Source organism: Phacochoerus africanus, chromosome 13 (assembly GCF_016906955.1).
Source record: "Phacochoerus africanus isolate WHEZ1 chromosome 13, ROS_Pafr_v1, whole genome shotgun sequence".
Classification (NCBI taxonomy): domain Eukaryota; kingdom Metazoa; phylum Chordata; class Mammalia; order Artiodactyla; family Suidae; genus Phacochoerus; species Phacochoerus africanus.
The window spans coordinates 17,985,094-18,003,074 of record NC_062556.1 but is presented as its reverse complement, the minus strand read 5'-3'; the positions used below and the strand labels follow the sequence as shown (position 1 = coordinate 18,003,074).

Below are 17,981 nucleotides of genomic sequence, written 5' to 3'. Positions count from 1 at the left end.
TATAAGGCTGCAAGATGTTACCATTGGGGAAACTGAGTAAAGGGTCTCTCTGTACTATGTTTTATAATTGATGTGACTCCACGATTACCTCAAAATAAAGGTCAATTTTTAAAAACCTTTTTAAAAAGCATATATTTTACATCAAATTCGGAGGAGGGGAAGAAGCGATCACTCCAAAATTCAATAATGCACATAATAGATAATCAATAGTTCATAACTAAAAGAGTAAGAGTTACTGCTGTGGCACAGTGGGTTAAAAAAAATCTGCTGCAGAGGCTTAGGTTTGATCCCTAGCCCAATGCAGTGGGTTAAAGGATCTGGCATAGCTGCAAGTAGCAGCATAGATTGCAGGTGCAGTTCAGACCCCACGCTGCTGTAGGTGGGCAACTGAAGCTCCAATTTGACCCTTAGCCTGGGAACCTCCATATGCCGCAGGTGTGGCCAATTAAAAAAGAGGAGCGAGGAGTTCCCATCGTGGCACAGCGGAAATTGATCCGACTAGGAACCCTGAGGTGGTGGGTTCAATCCTCGGCCTCTCTTAGTGGGTTACGAATCCTGGGTTGCCATGAGCTATGGTGTAGGTCGCAGACGTGGCTTGGATCTGGCATTGTTGTGGCTGTTGGTGTAGGCCGGCATTAACAGCTCCAATTCAACCCCTAGCCTGGGAACATCCATATGCTGTCTAAAAAGACAAAAGACAAAAAAATAAAAAAATTTAAAAAAAAGAGGAGCAAGAGGGAAGGGAGGGAAGGAAAGAAGTCCCTAACAAAAAACCACATATTATATGATTCCAGTTCTATAAATGTCCTGAATAGGCAAGTCTATAGACATAGAAAGTAGATTAGTTGTAGCTTAGCTATGGGGGAAGGACGGGGGAATGAGGAATGACTCCTAAAGGACCTAACATATCTTTTTGTGGTAATGAAACTATTCTAAAATTGGGTATGGTGATGGCTGCGTTATTCCTATTTTTAGTATGAATATACTAAAAAACACTGAGCAGACGTGAAAATGTATGTGAATTATATCTCAATGTTTGTTTTTTAAAAAAAGCCATATAATGCCACATACAAATCAGTCTTGGCAAATAAATTAATAAAGTATCCCAAACCTTTACATTTAACAACCAATTTACAAGAAACAGAAGGACATAGTGAACACCATTAGGTTGCAAAGAGCAAAATTCAAGATAAACAATAAGAAGCAACCAGACAAAAAAGGAGGGCACGGAGAGGTTTGCGAAATGGAGTAGGAGCCTATAGATTTTAAGAGATTTAAGAGACATAATCAACAAATCCAATACGTAGACCTTATTTGGATACTGATCCAAACAGTCATGTGTTTTATACACACAGTAGCGTGTGTGTGTGTCACATATAAAAATAACAGCTGGGGAAATCTGAACACTGGATATTTATTACTACTATTAATTATGTTTAGCTGTAATTTTAAAAATTACTAACTTTATTTTCTTTTTAGGGCATATGGAGATTTCCAGGCTAGGGGGTCTAATCGGAGCTACAGCCGCCGGCCTACGCCAAAGCCACAGCCACGCCAGATTCGAGCCATGTCTGTGACCTACACCACAGCTCACTCCAACACTGGATCCTTAACCCACTGAGCGAGGTCAAGGAAAGAACACACAACCTCATGGTTCCTAGTCAGATTCATTTCCACTGCGCCATGACGGGAACTCCTAAAATTACTATCTTTAAAAGATATAAAGTAAATAAATTCACCCATAAAAGAGAGCCTTGAAATAAACCAAAACATATATGGAAAGTTGGTATGATAGAGATGGCATTGCAGACCACTGGGAAAAAGACAGACCATTCAGTAAACAATTCTGGGCCATGTGGGAAAAAATGAAACTGGATACCTACTATATCACCATTCAGAAAAATCAATTCCAGATGGTTGGAAAACTTACAAAAGCAACACCTTAAGTTTTCACAGAAAAATTTCTTTATGATCTGGGAGTAGAGAAAGATTTCTTAAGCAGGACACAAAAATGCTAAACCAAATGAATAATTCCATTAAAATTTAGCATTTCTGTTCTTTGAAAGATGCCACACAGAAAGTGAAAAGGCAAGCCAAACTGGAAGGATAGTTGAAGCATGAATAATAAATAATTAATGTCCAGAGTATACAAAGTATTCATATATCAATAAGAAAAAGACAAAAGACAAACAGAAGACAGACAAAAAAAAAAAAGGCCGTTTCATAGAGGATAAAACAAGAATAGCCAACATGAAAAGGTGGTCAACATCAATAATCAGGAATATACAAATAAAGATCACAATGATATACCATTTTGTTCTTGTTTTGAGTTTTGTTTTTTTTTTTTTTTCCGGAGTAGGGGGAGTGCTGCACCTGTGGCATGTGGAAGTTCCCGGGCCAGGGATCAAAGCCAAGCTACAAGTGACAACACTGGATCCTTAACTGCTAGGTTACCAGGGAACTCCTGAGATACCATTTTGATCTTAAGATTGCCAAAACACTAGTCAGTATAACATCACTGAATAATGATGTTATGGTGAGCAGCTGGTGAAATGTCAGTTGATACAACCGTTTTGCGGAAAAAAATTGGTAAAATATGGTAAAGTTGAAAGATACCCAAGGATACAACAATTCTATTCCAAGGTATAAATCCTACAAAAACTTCTGCATATACAGAAGATAAGATATTTACTAGTAGTTTCTGGCATCACTGGTTTGCATAGCAAAACACAAAAACAAAAATATTGAAAGCAACTCAAATGTTCATTAAAAGCAGAATAAATGTGAGGCCCCTGGTGGCTCACTGGGTTAAGGATCCAGCATTGTCACAGCTGTGGCTTGAGTTTGATCCCTGGCCTGGAAACTTGTGCATGCTGTAGGCTCAGCCAAAAAACTCAAAAATAAAAAAAGAGAATGAATGAATCATGGCGCAGCATAAATGAATCGATGTATCCATGAGGATGCGGGTTTGATCCCTGGCCTCACTCAGTGGGTCAGCAATCTGGCACTGCCATGAGCTGTGGTGTAGGTCATAGCCGTGGCTTGGATCCCCCCATTGTTGTGGCTGTGGTGCAGGCTGGCACCTGGAGCTCCAATTCTACCCCTAGCCTGGGAACTTCTATATGCTGCAGGTGACGCCCTAAAAAGCAAAAAACAAACAAACAAACAAACAACACAAAAAACAAACAAACAAAACTAAATACCATGTTATTTCAGGAAACAAATATGTATGATAAATCTAGAAAAGCAAAGTAATGATTTACACACATTTCTGACAGTGGATTACTTCTGGCAGCAAGATATAGATGGGATCAGACAGTTTTTGTTCTAGTTCTTAAGTATAGATTCATGAATATCTGTTCTATTATTGCTTCAAAATTTGTATCTACATCACCTATTTTTGTACATCAAATATTACATAATTTTTTAACGTTTAAAGTAAACAGCACTACTGATATTTGACCATGCATTCTGAGTTGTCAACAGCTGTAATACACTGACTCTCATCTCACTGTGACCAGCAGCACCACCATAAAAAAATGGCAACCAAGCAAAGTTTAATGCTAATAGTTCCTCATCAGATTTCAATCCTCAGAATGTAATCCAGAAAATACTGATAATCTCACTACCACTCCACTGTCTAATTCAAACTTTGATTCACCTTCTCATACTAGACTTTGCTCTGGGTTAGGAGTTCCAAATTTTTGGCCTGCATCAGAATAACCTGGCTAGTTAAACACACAGACTGCTGGGCTCCATTCCCAGAGTTTCTCAAGCAGCAGGTCCTTGGTAAGAATTAAGAATTTGCTTCCTACAAGATCCCAGGTGATATTGATGTTGATGCTGCTCATCCAAGGAACCACATTCTCAACCACTGCTCTAGGTTAACACACAAAATATCCAACAAAAATTTCACTAAATTAGCAGGCATCCAAAAATGATACTGAATGATTTTCCTCTAAGGTACTTATAAACAATGTAAATTATTCAGCACACATTGAATACATATATATTATACAAATTACATTAGCGCACTATCCTATAATGGCACAACACAGTGGTTAGAAACATCTGCTCTGGAGTCAGCAGTCTAGGTTTAAATTCTGGCTCCCCCACAGGCAAGTTTGACAATATCCTGGGAATGTTACTGGCCTCTCCATCTCAGCTTCTTTATCTATAAAATAATAACAAAGCCTCCTAGGATTACTGCAACAAATGAGTCAAATTCATGTTAAGTGTTTATAACAGGGACAGCGCCTGGCAGAGAAAGCCCTTGATGAACATTAGCTATCTTCATCATTAATGATGCTTCCGTATTCCCTATGTGTCAGAGTCAATGTCACATCTATCTCTATACCACTTCAAGACCATGGTTTTTTTTTTTTTGTTGTTGTTGTTTTGTTTTTGTCTTTTTCTAGGGCCACTCCTGCGGCATATGGAGGTTCCCAGGCCAGGGGTCTAATCGGAGCTGTAGCCACTGGTCTATGCAACTCGGGATCTGAGCTGTGTCTGCAACCTACACCACAGGTCACGGCAACGCCGGATCCTTAACCCACTGAGCAAGGCCAGGGATCGAACCTGCAACCTCATGGTTCCTAGCTGGATTCGTTAACCACTGAGCCACAACGGGGACTTCAAGACCATGTTTTTAAATAGCTGTGGAAAATGGCTTATGCCATCTAACCATATCATCTGTGCCCATTCTCATTTCTGTCACCAGTGCCCTTATAATCACTAAAGACTAGGGAGCTGGCTTAGTTTTCCTAAGTTCTGACAACATCCCTGGTATCTTCAACAACCCTTCAAACAGCCCAGTTCAAGAGGCTGTCCAGGTACAGACTAATAAGGTTCTTCCTTTTTTCTACGTTTCCATCAATCTTTTCATCAAGAACCAGCCACAGATCTGCCAGTCCAATTAGGATATATTTTGGATGTTTTACACTCATTCAAAAACTCTGAAATATTCAACATTTTAATACAAAATTAGTAGGCTTTCTCTTAAGATACTATCTTCAGTGTTCTTTAATTTGAAACATCTCTGCTCCTAGTAGCAAAACTCTCCCTAGATCCAATTAAGGCATTAGACAATTTCCCATTAATCAGCCATTCAACAGACTGACCTAGATCCAGAAAGATTACTTTAGCCCCTTAGCGCCTTGATTTTCTCCCAATTTTTTTTAACCCCTTCTGTTTTTTTGCTTCATTTTTACATTCCTATCTAATTGCCCTGGCAAAAAGCTAACCTTGGGTCACTTCTATTCTCTCTACAAAGCTGAGTGGCCAAGTGCTACAAGAAAAAAAAAAAAAAAAAAAGCAAACCTCAACCTCCAATATGGATATTACCAATTCTAGGTCTATAATCTCACATTCTCAATGCTTGCTGTTTGGAAATCTTTCCAGCCTTCTCTAGTTAGATTCTGTACAAAAAACTACTGCTCTCAAGTCCGCTTTTCCACATCCTCCTTTCTCTCTCTGCAGAAAACCAAGCCTTCTACTTTTTTCTTTTCTGTTTTAGGGCCACACCTGCAGCATATGGAAGTCCCCAGGATAGGGGTCGAATGAGAGCTGCAGCTGCTGGCCTACACCACAACCTCAGCAACACTAGATCCAAGCTACATCTGTGACCTACCCATACACCTCATGGCAATGCTGGATCCTTAACCCACTGAGCAAGGCCAGCAATCAAAACTGCATCCTCATGGACACTAGTTGGGCTTGTTACCACTGAGCCACAATGGGAACTTCCCAGGCCTTCTACTTTTTAAGAAAACAGAAACCACCAGATAGCAGCAATTCCTTAATGTCCTATCATGCACATCCACATCTTTTCCTCAATTCTATCCCCAATAAACTGCATCTTCAAACATCCTTTTCTGTTTTCATCCTATCACAATGACAGTGCAATGGGTGGCTATCTTCCCTCTCATCTCCTCCAGGGTCTTGCTTCACCAATTATTCCTATCCCCCTCTCCCATTTGTAACCTCTATTTCTCATCATCATGTGTAAGCTCAAGTCTCACTTTATTTCGAAAAATAATAATAATTTTTTTAAAGAAATCTTCCTCAACCCACGTTTTCTTCTTCTTTCTTTTTTTTTTTTTTTTTAAGGGACACACCCGCAGCATACGGAGGTTCCCAGGCTAGGGGTCGAATTGGAGCTGTAGCCGCTGGCCTACACCACAGCCACAGCCACACGGGATCTGAGCTGCGTTTGTGACATACACAACAGCTCACGGCAACGCTGGATCCTTAACCCACTGAACGAGGCCAGGTATCGAATGCACGTCCTCATGGATACTAGTCAGATTTGTTTCTGTTGAGCCATGACAGGGACTCCAACAACCTATGTTTTCTTCGGACTACTGTCTTCCTTGGCCAAAATTCTTGAAAGAATAGTTCTCACTATTTTCCACTTCTTCACTTCATTCATTCAGCCAACTTTCCTAAAATTCCATTGATATTCCTCTTGCCAGCATCGTCAGCTATCTTCTATTCAAGGAAGGCAATTCTTGTTAACCATTCATTCTTACCTCCTCAACTTCCATAATACCCACCTCTGTGATCTTCATCCATCCATGATGTTCTTCCCTTATGTTCTGTCTACAGCCCTGTAGGCCTACTCATCTAACCACTCTACAAACCTCTTCTAGAATATTATATTTCCATGATTTTAGTTACCAACTACATATTAATAACTGAGTCATCTGGGTTTGTTTAGTGATGAATTCTCAAATGGGATGGTGTGTAACTCTTCAGTAAGGTTATAAACAAAATATATGTATTAGGAAACATCTAGTTAATACTTAAATATAGGGAAATATTTATCTGGTGTTTAAAACAGTACAGTATAGTGCTTGGTTCACCTGTACACAGTCTAGGTTTCAATTAGTCAATATGTCATACTGGAACCATTCTTCTTTTTGGTTGTTGTTGTTGCTTTGAGATATAATTCACATAGCACACAACTGAACCATTTCAAGTGTACAAATTCAAACCTATAGCCAATATAATACTCAATGAAGAAAAGCTGAAAGCGTTCCCACTAAAATCTGGAACAAGACAAGGATGCCCACTCTCACTACTGTTATTCAACGTAGTATTTAAAGTTCTAGCCACAGCAATCAGACAAACAAAAGAAATAAAGGTATCCAAATTGGAAGAGGAGAGGTAAAATTATCACTGTATGCAGATGACATGACATTACATTTACAAATCCCTAAAGACTCCACACCAAACCTACCTGAATTCATCAATAAACTCAGCAAAGTAGCAGGATACAAGATTAACATTCAGAAATTAGTTGCATTTCTGTACACTAACAATGAAATATTAGAAAAGGAATATAAAAAAAAAAAAACTTTTAAAATCACATCCCCAAAAATTAAATACCTAGGAATACACCTGACTAAGGAAGTAAAAGACTTATACACTGAGAACTCTGAAACATTAATCAAGGAAATTAAAGAGGATTCAAAGAAATGGAAAACCATCCCATACTCCTGGACTGTAAGAATTAATATCATCAAAATGGCTATACTACCCAAAGCAATCTACAGATTCAGTATGATCCCTATCAAATTAGGCATGATATTCTTCAAGGGTAATGAGCCCAACTAGTGTCCAGAACTAGAACAAACAATCCAAAAATTTATATGGAACCATAAAAGACCAAAATTGTAAAAGCAATTCAGGGGGTGAGGGGGAGGAGACAGCAAGAGGCATAACTCTCCCAGACTTTAGACAATATTACAAAGCTGCAGTAATCAAGACAGTGTGGTAATGGTATACAAAGACATATGGACAAATGGAACAGCATAGAGAGCCCAGAAATGAACCCAGACACTGACTCTCAATTACTCTTCAGCAAGTAGGCAAGAATACGAAACTGGAAAAAGTCTGCTCAGCAAGTGGTGCTGGGAAAACTGAACAGCTCATGTAAGCCAATGAAAGTAGAACACAACCTCATACCATGCACAAAAATAAAATGGCTTAAAGACTTAAACTTTAAGATACCATAAAACTCCTAGAAGAAAATATAGGCAAAACCCCTAGACACCATAAAACTCCTAGAAGAAAATATAGGCAAAACATTCTCTGACATCAACTGTACCAATGTTTTTTTAGGTCAGCCTCTCAAGGCAATAGAAATAAAAACAAAATAAACCAATGGGACTTAATCAAACTTACAAGCTTTTCCACAGCAAAGGAAACCATTAAAAAAAAAAAAAAGAAAGAAAAGCAAAGAAAAGAAATCAACTTACAGAATGGGAGAAATAGTTGTAAACAATGCAACCAACAAAGGCTTAATCTCCAAAATGTACAAACAGCTCATACAACTCAATAACAACAAAACAACCCAATTGAAAAATGGACAGAAGACTCAAACAGACATTTCTCCGAAGAAGACATAGGATGGCCAAGAGGCCCATGAAAAAATGCTCAATATCACTAATTATTAAAGAAATGCAAATCAAAACTACAATTAGGTACCACCTCACACTGGTCAAAATGGCTATCATTAAAAAGTCTACAAATAACAAATGATGGAGAGGGTGTGGAGAAAAGGGAACACTTCTGTTGGTGGGAATGTAAATTAGTACAACCAAAAAGAAAACACTACAGAGGTTCCTCAGAAAACTAAATATAGAACTACCATATGATTCAGCAATCCCACTCCCGGGCATATATGGACAAAACTACAATTCAAAAAGATACATGCACCTCTATATTCACAGCAGCACTATTCACAATAGCTAAGACATAGAAACAACCTAAATGTCCATTGACAGATGAATGGATTAAAACCATGTGGTATGTATACACAATGGAATACTACTCAGCCATAAAAAAGGACAAAATAATGCCACTGGGCAGCAACATGGATGCAACTAGAGATTCTCATACTATGTGAAGTAAATCAGAAAGAGAAAGACAAATACCATATCACTTATATGTGGAATCTAAAATATGGCACAAATGAACCTGTCTACAGAAGAGAAACGGTCTCACAGAATACAGAACAGACTTGTGGTTGCCAAGGGGAAGGGGAAGTGGGACTGATTGGGAGTTTGGAGTTAGTAGATACAAACTACGACATTTAGAATGGATAAGCAGTGAGGTCCTACTGTATACCACAGGGACCCATATCCAATCTCTTGTCACAGAATATGACAGAACATAAAATGAGAAAAAGAATGTAAAAATGTATGACTGGGTCACTTTCTGTACAGCAGAAATTGAAAGAACATTGTAAATCAACTATGATAATATTTTTTTGAAAAGTGTACAAATTAATGGTTTTTAGTATATTCACAGAGCTGTACAACCATTACCAAAGTCAATTTGAGAGTATTTTCATCACTACAAAAAGAAACCTATCTTTTAGCAGTCACCACCCCATTCTACTCAACTCCCACCCCAGTACTATGCAACAAATTTACTTTTTGTCTCTATAGATTTGCCTCTTCTAGACAGTCATATAAATGGAGTCATACAGTATCTACATTTTTTGTGACTGGTTTCTTACTTAGCATAATGTTTTTAAGGTTCATTCATATTTTATCAGTACATCATTTATTTTATTGCTGACTAATGCTACATTGTAAGGATATATCACATTTTACTCATCCATTTATCCCTTCACAGACATTTGGATCACTTCTATTTTTTTTATTACTAAGTTTTTGTGGAGATATATGTTTTCATTTCTTTTAGATATACAACTAGTAATGGAATTGATAACTCAATGTTTAACCTTAGGAGGCTGCCAAACTGTTTTTCAAAGTGGTTATACCATTTTACAAAACCACCAACAATGATGAGGCTTTTCCACTTCACTGCACTGTCATCAACACTTGCTATTATCTCTTTTATTATTTTAGCCATCCTAGTGGGTTTCATGAAGCAGCATCTCATTGTGACCAATGATGTCTTCATGCGTTTACTGATCATCTGTATAGTTTCTTTGGAGACATGTCTATTCAAGTCTACTGCCCATTTTTTAATTGGGCTGTCTTTTTGTTTGTTTTTTGCTTTTTAGGGCTGCACCTGCAGCATACGGAGGTTCCAACGCTAGGGGTTGAATCTGAGCTGCGGCTACCAGCCTATACCACAGCCAGCAACACCCGATCCAAGCCGCATCTGTGACCTACCACACAGCTCACGGCAACATCAGATCCTTAACCCACTGAGCAAGGCCAGGGATCAAACCTGCAACCTCATGGATACTAGTCAGGTTTGTAACCCACTGAGCCACAATGGGAACTCCTGGGTTGTCTTTTTATTATTGAGTTTTAAGAGTCTAGATGCAAGTCCCTTACCAAACATGTTTTACAAATTCTTCCATTCTGTGGGTTTCTTTTCACTTTATGATCTCCTTTGAAACACGAATATTTTTTATTTTAATGAAGTAGAGTCTATCTATTTTTTATGTGGTTGCTGGTGCTTTTGATATGGTCACTAAGAAACTACTGCCCAGGAGTTCCCGTAGTGGTGCAGGGGTTAACGAATCCGACTAGGAACCATGAGGTTGCGGGTTCGGTCCCTGGCCTTGATCAGAGGGTTAACGATCCGGGGTTGCTGTGAGCTGTGGTGTAGGTTGCAGACGCGGCTCGGATCCAGCTTTGCTGTGGCTCTGGCGTAGGCCTGTGGCTACAGCTCCGATTCGACCCCTAGCCTGGGAACCTCCATATGCTGCGGGAGTGGCCCAAGAAATAGCAGAAAGACCAAAAAAAAAAAAAAAATTAAAACTTAAAAAATTAGAAACTACTGCCCAAAGTCGTAAAGATTTACACCTACTTTTTTTCTTCTACAGTTTTTGGGGGTTTTTTTTGTTTTGTTTTGTTTAATATGTTAGCTCTTATATTTAGGTCTTTGATCCTTTTTGTGTTAATTTTATATAGTGTGATATAGGGCCTAACTTCATTCCTTTACATGAAGATATTCAGTTCAGGTGTCCCAACATCTTTTGTTGAAAAGACTACTTTTTCCCTACTGAAATGTTTTGGGACCCTGCTGAAAATCAATTTACTATAAATGTAAAAGTTTATTTCTGGATTCTTAATTATATTCCACTGATATATGCCTTTCCTTATACCAGTACCTCACAGTCTTGATTAATGAACCATGACTCTGGATTGCTAAACTGTTAAAACAGTACTATTAATCATATGTGAAGACCTCATTCCAGGATAAGCCCCCAAGAAAATATCAAATTAGTTTAAAATGAAGTTAAAGGAATTATCCTCAACAGAATCTCTTAATGTACATAACTAAATAATTTTTCAAGCTGCTATCCATGAGAAATGAATAAAATATGTGATGCAGGAAGGGAGGGAATATTTCTAAGGAGGCTTAATTTCTGAGAAGTCAACAGGGACAATAAATTTCAAAAGTCAGACTTGAATCACCCCTTCAACTGTAGTTCCCTTTAGCCAGCATTTTTTAAATAAACTGATGTATTTGTAAGTAAACAGATTTTGGTATATTCTGCAAGTCCAACAGCCTTGGGAATTTAAGCAGCTTTAAACTTTAAGCCCAGATCTCTCTCCTGAGCTAGTGAGTCTCCTGGATGACTTCCCAAAACACCCTACAAGTTCCTTAACATATTCAAAACTGAGTTCATCATTTTCCTCACAGATCTTGCTTCGCCTACTGTTTTTACCTTATCAGTAAGGAATGGTACTTTTAAAAAGTGGGATGGAGTTCTCTTGTGGTACAGCAGGTTAGGGATCCTGGCACTGTCACTGCAGTGGCTTGGGTTGCTGCTGTGGCACAGGTTTGATCCCAGGTCTGGGAACTTTTTTATGCTAAAGGTGCAGCCAAAAAAAAAAAAAAAAAGGCGGGGGTGGGGTGGGGTTGGGCAATAAACTACCTCAAAAAGTGGTTCTGAAAATTAAATGAGTAAATATTAACAAAAAACACTTGGCATAGTTTATATCAAATTAGGTAGTCATGTTCATTTCCTTTTATACAGGTTGTAATAAGCATTTCCAATTTTAAATACCATCACCTCTCCTGTCCACTGTGTATTTAATGTCAGTGCTTTTATTTTTCATTTCTAACTATATTAAGTCCTTTTCCAATGTTTTATCTACTTTGGTAGTGTCTTGTTTTCTTCCTAATGTTTCTGATTCCTCCCTAAAATGATCCAATCATTTTAAAATATTTATTTTGTAGTCTTTTTCTGATACCTCTATTACCAAATTTCTTAGGAGACTTAAGACTATTTTTGGTATGTGCACATTATCCATAATAGATTTATTTCCTTGTGTATTTTATAATTTTGGGTTATGAACTTGAGGTAAAAGGACTTCTCTGTCCTTTTCCTGTGCTAGAGAGACTGCCCAAAATTTGAAATATTTAGGCTTTCTGCAACAGTAATTAAAAAGCAAACAACTTAGAATTTAAATATCAGAACATTAAATTATCTCCATGATGGAAAGCTACTAATAGCTCCTTGCCTGTATATTAAAAAGGAACAACTTCCAGGCCAAATGTAGACTGAAAAGAGCTCCCTATGTGCACAGGAACCATAAATTCTGATACATATTTTATCCAACTGAAAGACCTATTCCAGCTTAGAGCAATGCCGTCTACAGTTTATTCTTTAATCTTTCATTCTTCTTTAAGTATGGGTTACACTGTGTGTGATCAACTACAATAGCTCTTCTTGAGGCATTAGAGAAATTTTCCAGGGAAGACCTTTTCTTAACCATTTTTTTCCCCCCACAAAGACTCAACAGCTTATGAGCTTGAAACTCACCAACATTGCTTTCTGTCTCTCTCAGATCTCTCTAAAATAAACAAAACAAAAACCTATACCAAACAACTTAGACTCTAAATACCAGAACATTAAATTATATTAACTTTTCTATTTGACTGGTATCAGTCTGGAAGTATCATTTTGATCTAAAAGGTCTTGTCTAATATGGAAAATAAGAATGAGTAGGGAATTTCAAACTTCCTTCTCTCTCAAATCCCTTTGGTCTGCTAGCTACAGTTTAAAATACATATATGGCATGGAGTTCCCATCGTGGCACAGGAGAAACGACTAGGAACCATGAGGTTGCGGGTTGGATCCCTGGCCTCGCTCAGTGGGTTAAGGATCCGGCATTGCCGTGAGCTGTATAGTGTAGGTCGCAGACGTGGCTCGGACCTGGTGTTGCTGTGGCTCTGGTACAGGCCAGCAGCAACAGCTCCGATTAGACACCTAGCCTGGGAACCTCCATATGCTGCGGGTATGGCCCTGAAAAGACAAAAAAGACAATTAAATAAATAAATAAATACAGCAGAGGAAGAAGTTTAATAGAAAACCTAACGTCAAAAAATTGAAACTTGTGGAATTCCCGTCGTGGCGCAGTGGTTAACGAATCCGACTAGGAACCATGAGGTTGCGGGTCCGGTCCCTGCCCTTGCTCAGTGGCTTAACGATCCGGCGTTGCCGTGGGCTGTGGTGTAGGTTGCAGACTCGGCTCGGATCCCGCGTTGCTGTGGCTCTGGCGTAGGCCGGTGGCTACAGCTCCGATTTGACCCCTAGCCTGGGAACCTCCATATGCCTCGGGAGCGGCCCAAGAAATAGCAACAACAACAACAACAACAACAAAAAAGACAAAAAAAAATTGAACCTTGTTTCAACTCGTCAAAAAATTTTACAATTTCATTGCAGAAAGAAAATTTCATTGCATTGGTGGTCTTAGGTATCAACTGAGAATTTCAAAAAATTGAGGAGTGAGATTTTTCATTTTACAAATAACTGCAATGGGATTCCTTTAAAACCTAAGTTCTCCTTATTGGCACAAGAGAGCTGGAAAGATAAGACTAGGAGATAGATCTTTATGTCTCAAGAGTTTAAAATTTTAAGTAATACCATGAAAGAATTGAATGCAAGAAAAATGCCACCCTTGGAGTTCCTGTCATGGCTCAGTGTAATGAACAGGAACCTGACTAGGATCCATAAGGCTGCAGGTTTGACTCTCGCCTTGCTCAGTGGGTTAAGGATCCAGTGCTGTTGTGAGCTGTGGTATAGGTCACAGATGTGGCTTGGATCTGGTGTTCCTGTGGCTGTGGTGTAGGTGTGCAGCTGAAGCTCAGATAAGACCCCTAGCAGGGGAACTTCCATATGCTGTAAGTGCAGCCTTAAAGAGAAAAAAACAAAAACAAACAAAAACAAATTTTTAATTTAAAAAATAAAAAAAGAAGAATGCCACCTAAAATAGAGAAAAGAGAAGTTATACATTATGAACATATTCATTATCTTGATTGTAGTGATTCGTTATCTTGATTGTAGTTCGTTCATAAGTGTGTACATGTGTCAAATCCTACAAATGGGCACTTTAAACATGTACAATTTTTTGTATAATTATACCTCAATAAAGCTGCTTTTCATTTTTTAAGTTAATTATTTTTTGGCCACGCCTGTGGCATGTGGCAGTTCCCAGGCCAAGGATCAAAGCCAAGCCACTGCAGTGACAACATGGGATCCTTAACCCACTATGCCACAAGAGGACTCCAAAAAGTTTTTTTTTTTTTTAAATAAGCCTTGGAGTTCCCACCCTGGTGTAGTGGGGTAAGAGTCTGACTGCAGTGGCTCAGGCCGCTGTGGAGGTGTGGGCTGGATCTCCTGCCAGATGCAGTGGGTTAAAGGGTCCAGTATTGCCACAGCTGTGTCTCAGGTTCAATCCCTGGCCCAAGAACTTCAACGTGCCACAGGTGTGGCCATTACATAAAAAAAGAAAGCCTTAGTGAATATGATTCAAACTGTAAGAGAATTTTATTTCTATGTACCGTATTAGATATTAAAGCCACAAAAGTGATACAGTGGAAAGAGTACAGAAATGGTTTTGCCAGCAACTAGTTACAAGATATTGAACATATTATATAACCTATCTGAACCCTAGATTCCTTCTTTTTTTTGTAGATTCCTTTCTTTCAAAGATGTTTGCATCTTTATAGTTAAAACGCAGCTTCTGCGGACAGTATATTGTTGGATCTTGCTTTTTAATCCAGTCTGACAATTTCTCCTTTTAACTGGAGTACTTACATCCATTTATGGTTAATATAATTATTGATGTGGCTGAAATTAGGCATTTGTTATGCTATTTTTGTTTACTGCCTCATCTTTTTTTTTTTTTTTTGGTCTGTTTTTCTATTCCCATTTGCCTGCCTTCTTTTAGGTTAATAACATTTTTTTAGTATTTTGTTTGCTTGCTCTACTACCCTTTTAGGTTTCTTTTTATTTTTCATTTTATTAATTTTCTCACTGGGGATTATAATTTGAAACTTTAACCTAAAACAATCTATACTACTGATTTTAAATGGCCCAGCATGTGTGTGTGTGTATCTGTGGAGGTGTGTGCATGCACGTGTGCATATGCATGTGCACACACCACCAGTGCATGCATAGTACAGCAGATTATCAAGCATTTGGGCAGAACTTACATGTAAATTTTAGGACTCACTCTCATATTTATAGCACCTGATCTGCCAGTATTTCCCCCCAAGTTTCTTATTCTTTTGTCAGCCTGGAATGCTCTGCTCTTATACTTTGAGCCAGTAAGACTGTAGTATTCTGCTCCAGGAAGCAAGAGGATTATAGAGTGACCTTCAGACAAAAACCCACTAACTCATAAATTTCATTAGACAATTCTAAGAACAGGCTCCTTTCTAGTTTCTGCCTGCTTTTGATCACTCTCTAGTACCTTTAAATAAAAATTTTAAAATATTTTGTCCAGAGCTTATAATTTTTCAGTAACTGTAAGGTGCTGTGCCATTACTGGAAGAGAGAACTCCACGTTACTCTTACAACATGCATTTTTCCCTTCTGAAAAGGCCTTCATTAAGTAAGGTAACTTGTGCTAGTATTAGGAATAATTTGCCTTTTTCTTTAATAACAGCTTTACCCAGATATAATTCACGTATCATAAAATTCACTTCTTTGAAGTGTAAGTTCAATGGATTTCAGTATATTGAGAGCTGCACAACCATTACCACTATCTAATTTTAGAGTATTTTCCTACCACAAAAAGATACAATATTATCCTTTATCATTCATTCCCCATACCCCTACTCTATATCCCCCGGTAATCACAAATTTACTTTCTGTATCTATGGATCTGACTGTCTGGACATTTCATATAAATGGAATTACAGTAAGTGGCCTTTTTTTTTTTTTTTTTTTTGCTGTTGTTTGTCTTCTCAGCATAATGATTTTGAGATTCATCCATGCTGTAGTATATTTCAGTACTTCTTTTTATTGCTGAATAATATTCCATTTAATGGATATATCACATTTGGTAAAATTTACCAGTGAAGCCTTCTGGTCCTGGACTTTTCTTGGGAAGTTTTATGAATTCAATCTCTTTACTTGCTACAAGTTTATTCACATTTTTCTATTTACTCTTGAGACAGTTTTGATAGTTTGTGTCTTTCTAGAAAATTTTCCATTTCATCTAGGTTATGTAATTTGCTGGCTTATAATTGTTCATAGTATTCCCTTATTATGTTTTATTTCTACAAGGTAATTTAAGTCTTCTTTTTTTCATCGGTCTAGCTAAAGGTTTGTCAATTTTGTTGATACTTTCAAAGAAATAACTTTTGGTTTCATTGGTTTTCTCTGTTTTCCTATTCTGTTTTATTTATGCCCTAATTTTTATTGTTTCTTTCCTTTCCTTCCTTCTGCTTGCTTTTAGTTTATACTTCTTTTGTAATGTAGGTATTTACAGCTATTAGTTGTCCTGAGTACTGCTTTAGCTTCATCTAGTAAGATCTGAAATGTTGTGTTTTCATTTTCATTCATCTCAAAGTGTTTTCTAATTCCTTTGCAATTTCTCTAATCCACTGGTTATTTAGAAATGTGCTAATTTCCACATTATTTGTGAATTTTCCAAATTTCTTTGTTACTGGTTTCTTTTCTTTCTTTCTTTCTTTTTTTATTCAAAGGTTTGTTTTATTATAGTACATGGGCTGGGACTGATTGGAGAGGCTGGATGTAATGGGCAACCACTGCCCTGGTTAGCAGCGGATGCCCATCCTGATGGCCATGAATGTGCCAAAGGTGCCACCACTCTGCATCATGGTTTTCCCGATACTACCCATCAGCTCCTCCTAACCCTGCATTCTGATCCTGAGACAGAAAAAGATGCCCAAAAGCACCCCGCCTACCATGCCCATGGTGCAACCCATCACAAAGTCCATCTTCATGTGGTCAAACCAGCTTGGCTGGGACTGCCTGTAGGGCCCCATGGCCACAAGCATCTCGCTTATGGCCTCCATTGCTTACTTCTACCTATTACTGATTTCTAATTTTACTCTACTGCAGTCACAGAATATGTTTAGTGTGATTTTAATGTTTTTTAATTTAATGAGTTTTCTTTTGTGACCAGACATAACCTATGATCTATCATGCAGAATATACCATTGAACTTGAGAAGAATGTATATTCTGCTGTTGTTGAGAAAATAATCTACAGATGCCTGCTATGTAGCCAAAACAATCTTGAAAGAAGGAACAAAGAAGATTCACATAAGCTGATTTTAAGACTATTATAAAGTTACAGCAATAGACAGTGAGGTCATGGCGTAAGGATAGGCACACAGATCAATAAAACAGAAAGGAGTTCAGAAATAGACCCATTTATACAATCAAGTAATATTCCACAAAAGTATCAAGGTTATTCAATGAGGGCTGGAAGAACATCTACCTGTATCTAAAAGTATACACAATATAATTCAAAATGAATTATGAACATAAATGTAACAGGTGAACTAACAACTTTCAGAAGCAAACAGAAAAACGCAAATTAAAACCACAACAAGACACCACACTCACTAAAATCACAAAAATTTAAGAGTGCCAATACTAGCGAGAGTGTGGTGCAATCAGAAATTACATGCTGCTTGTTGATGGGATTATAAAATACTACAATCACTTTGAAAAAGTTTCAAAGCTTCTCATAAATTTAAAGATATACTTAACATACAACC

At 37.9% G+C, this 17,981-nt stretch overlaps 1 protein-coding gene and 1 pseudogene across 1 annotated transcript in view; both read right to left on the bottom strand.

Moving 5' to 3' along the window:
• KPNA3 (karyopherin subunit alpha 3) overlaps positions 1-17,981 on the bottom strand; it is an 82,634-nt gene that overhangs the window by 42,203 nt on the left and 22,450 nt on the right. The gene's annotated exons all lie outside the window — the stretch shown is intronic.
• On the bottom strand, positions 16,561-17,536 carry LOC125113283 (reactive oxygen species modulator 1-like; annotated as a pseudogene).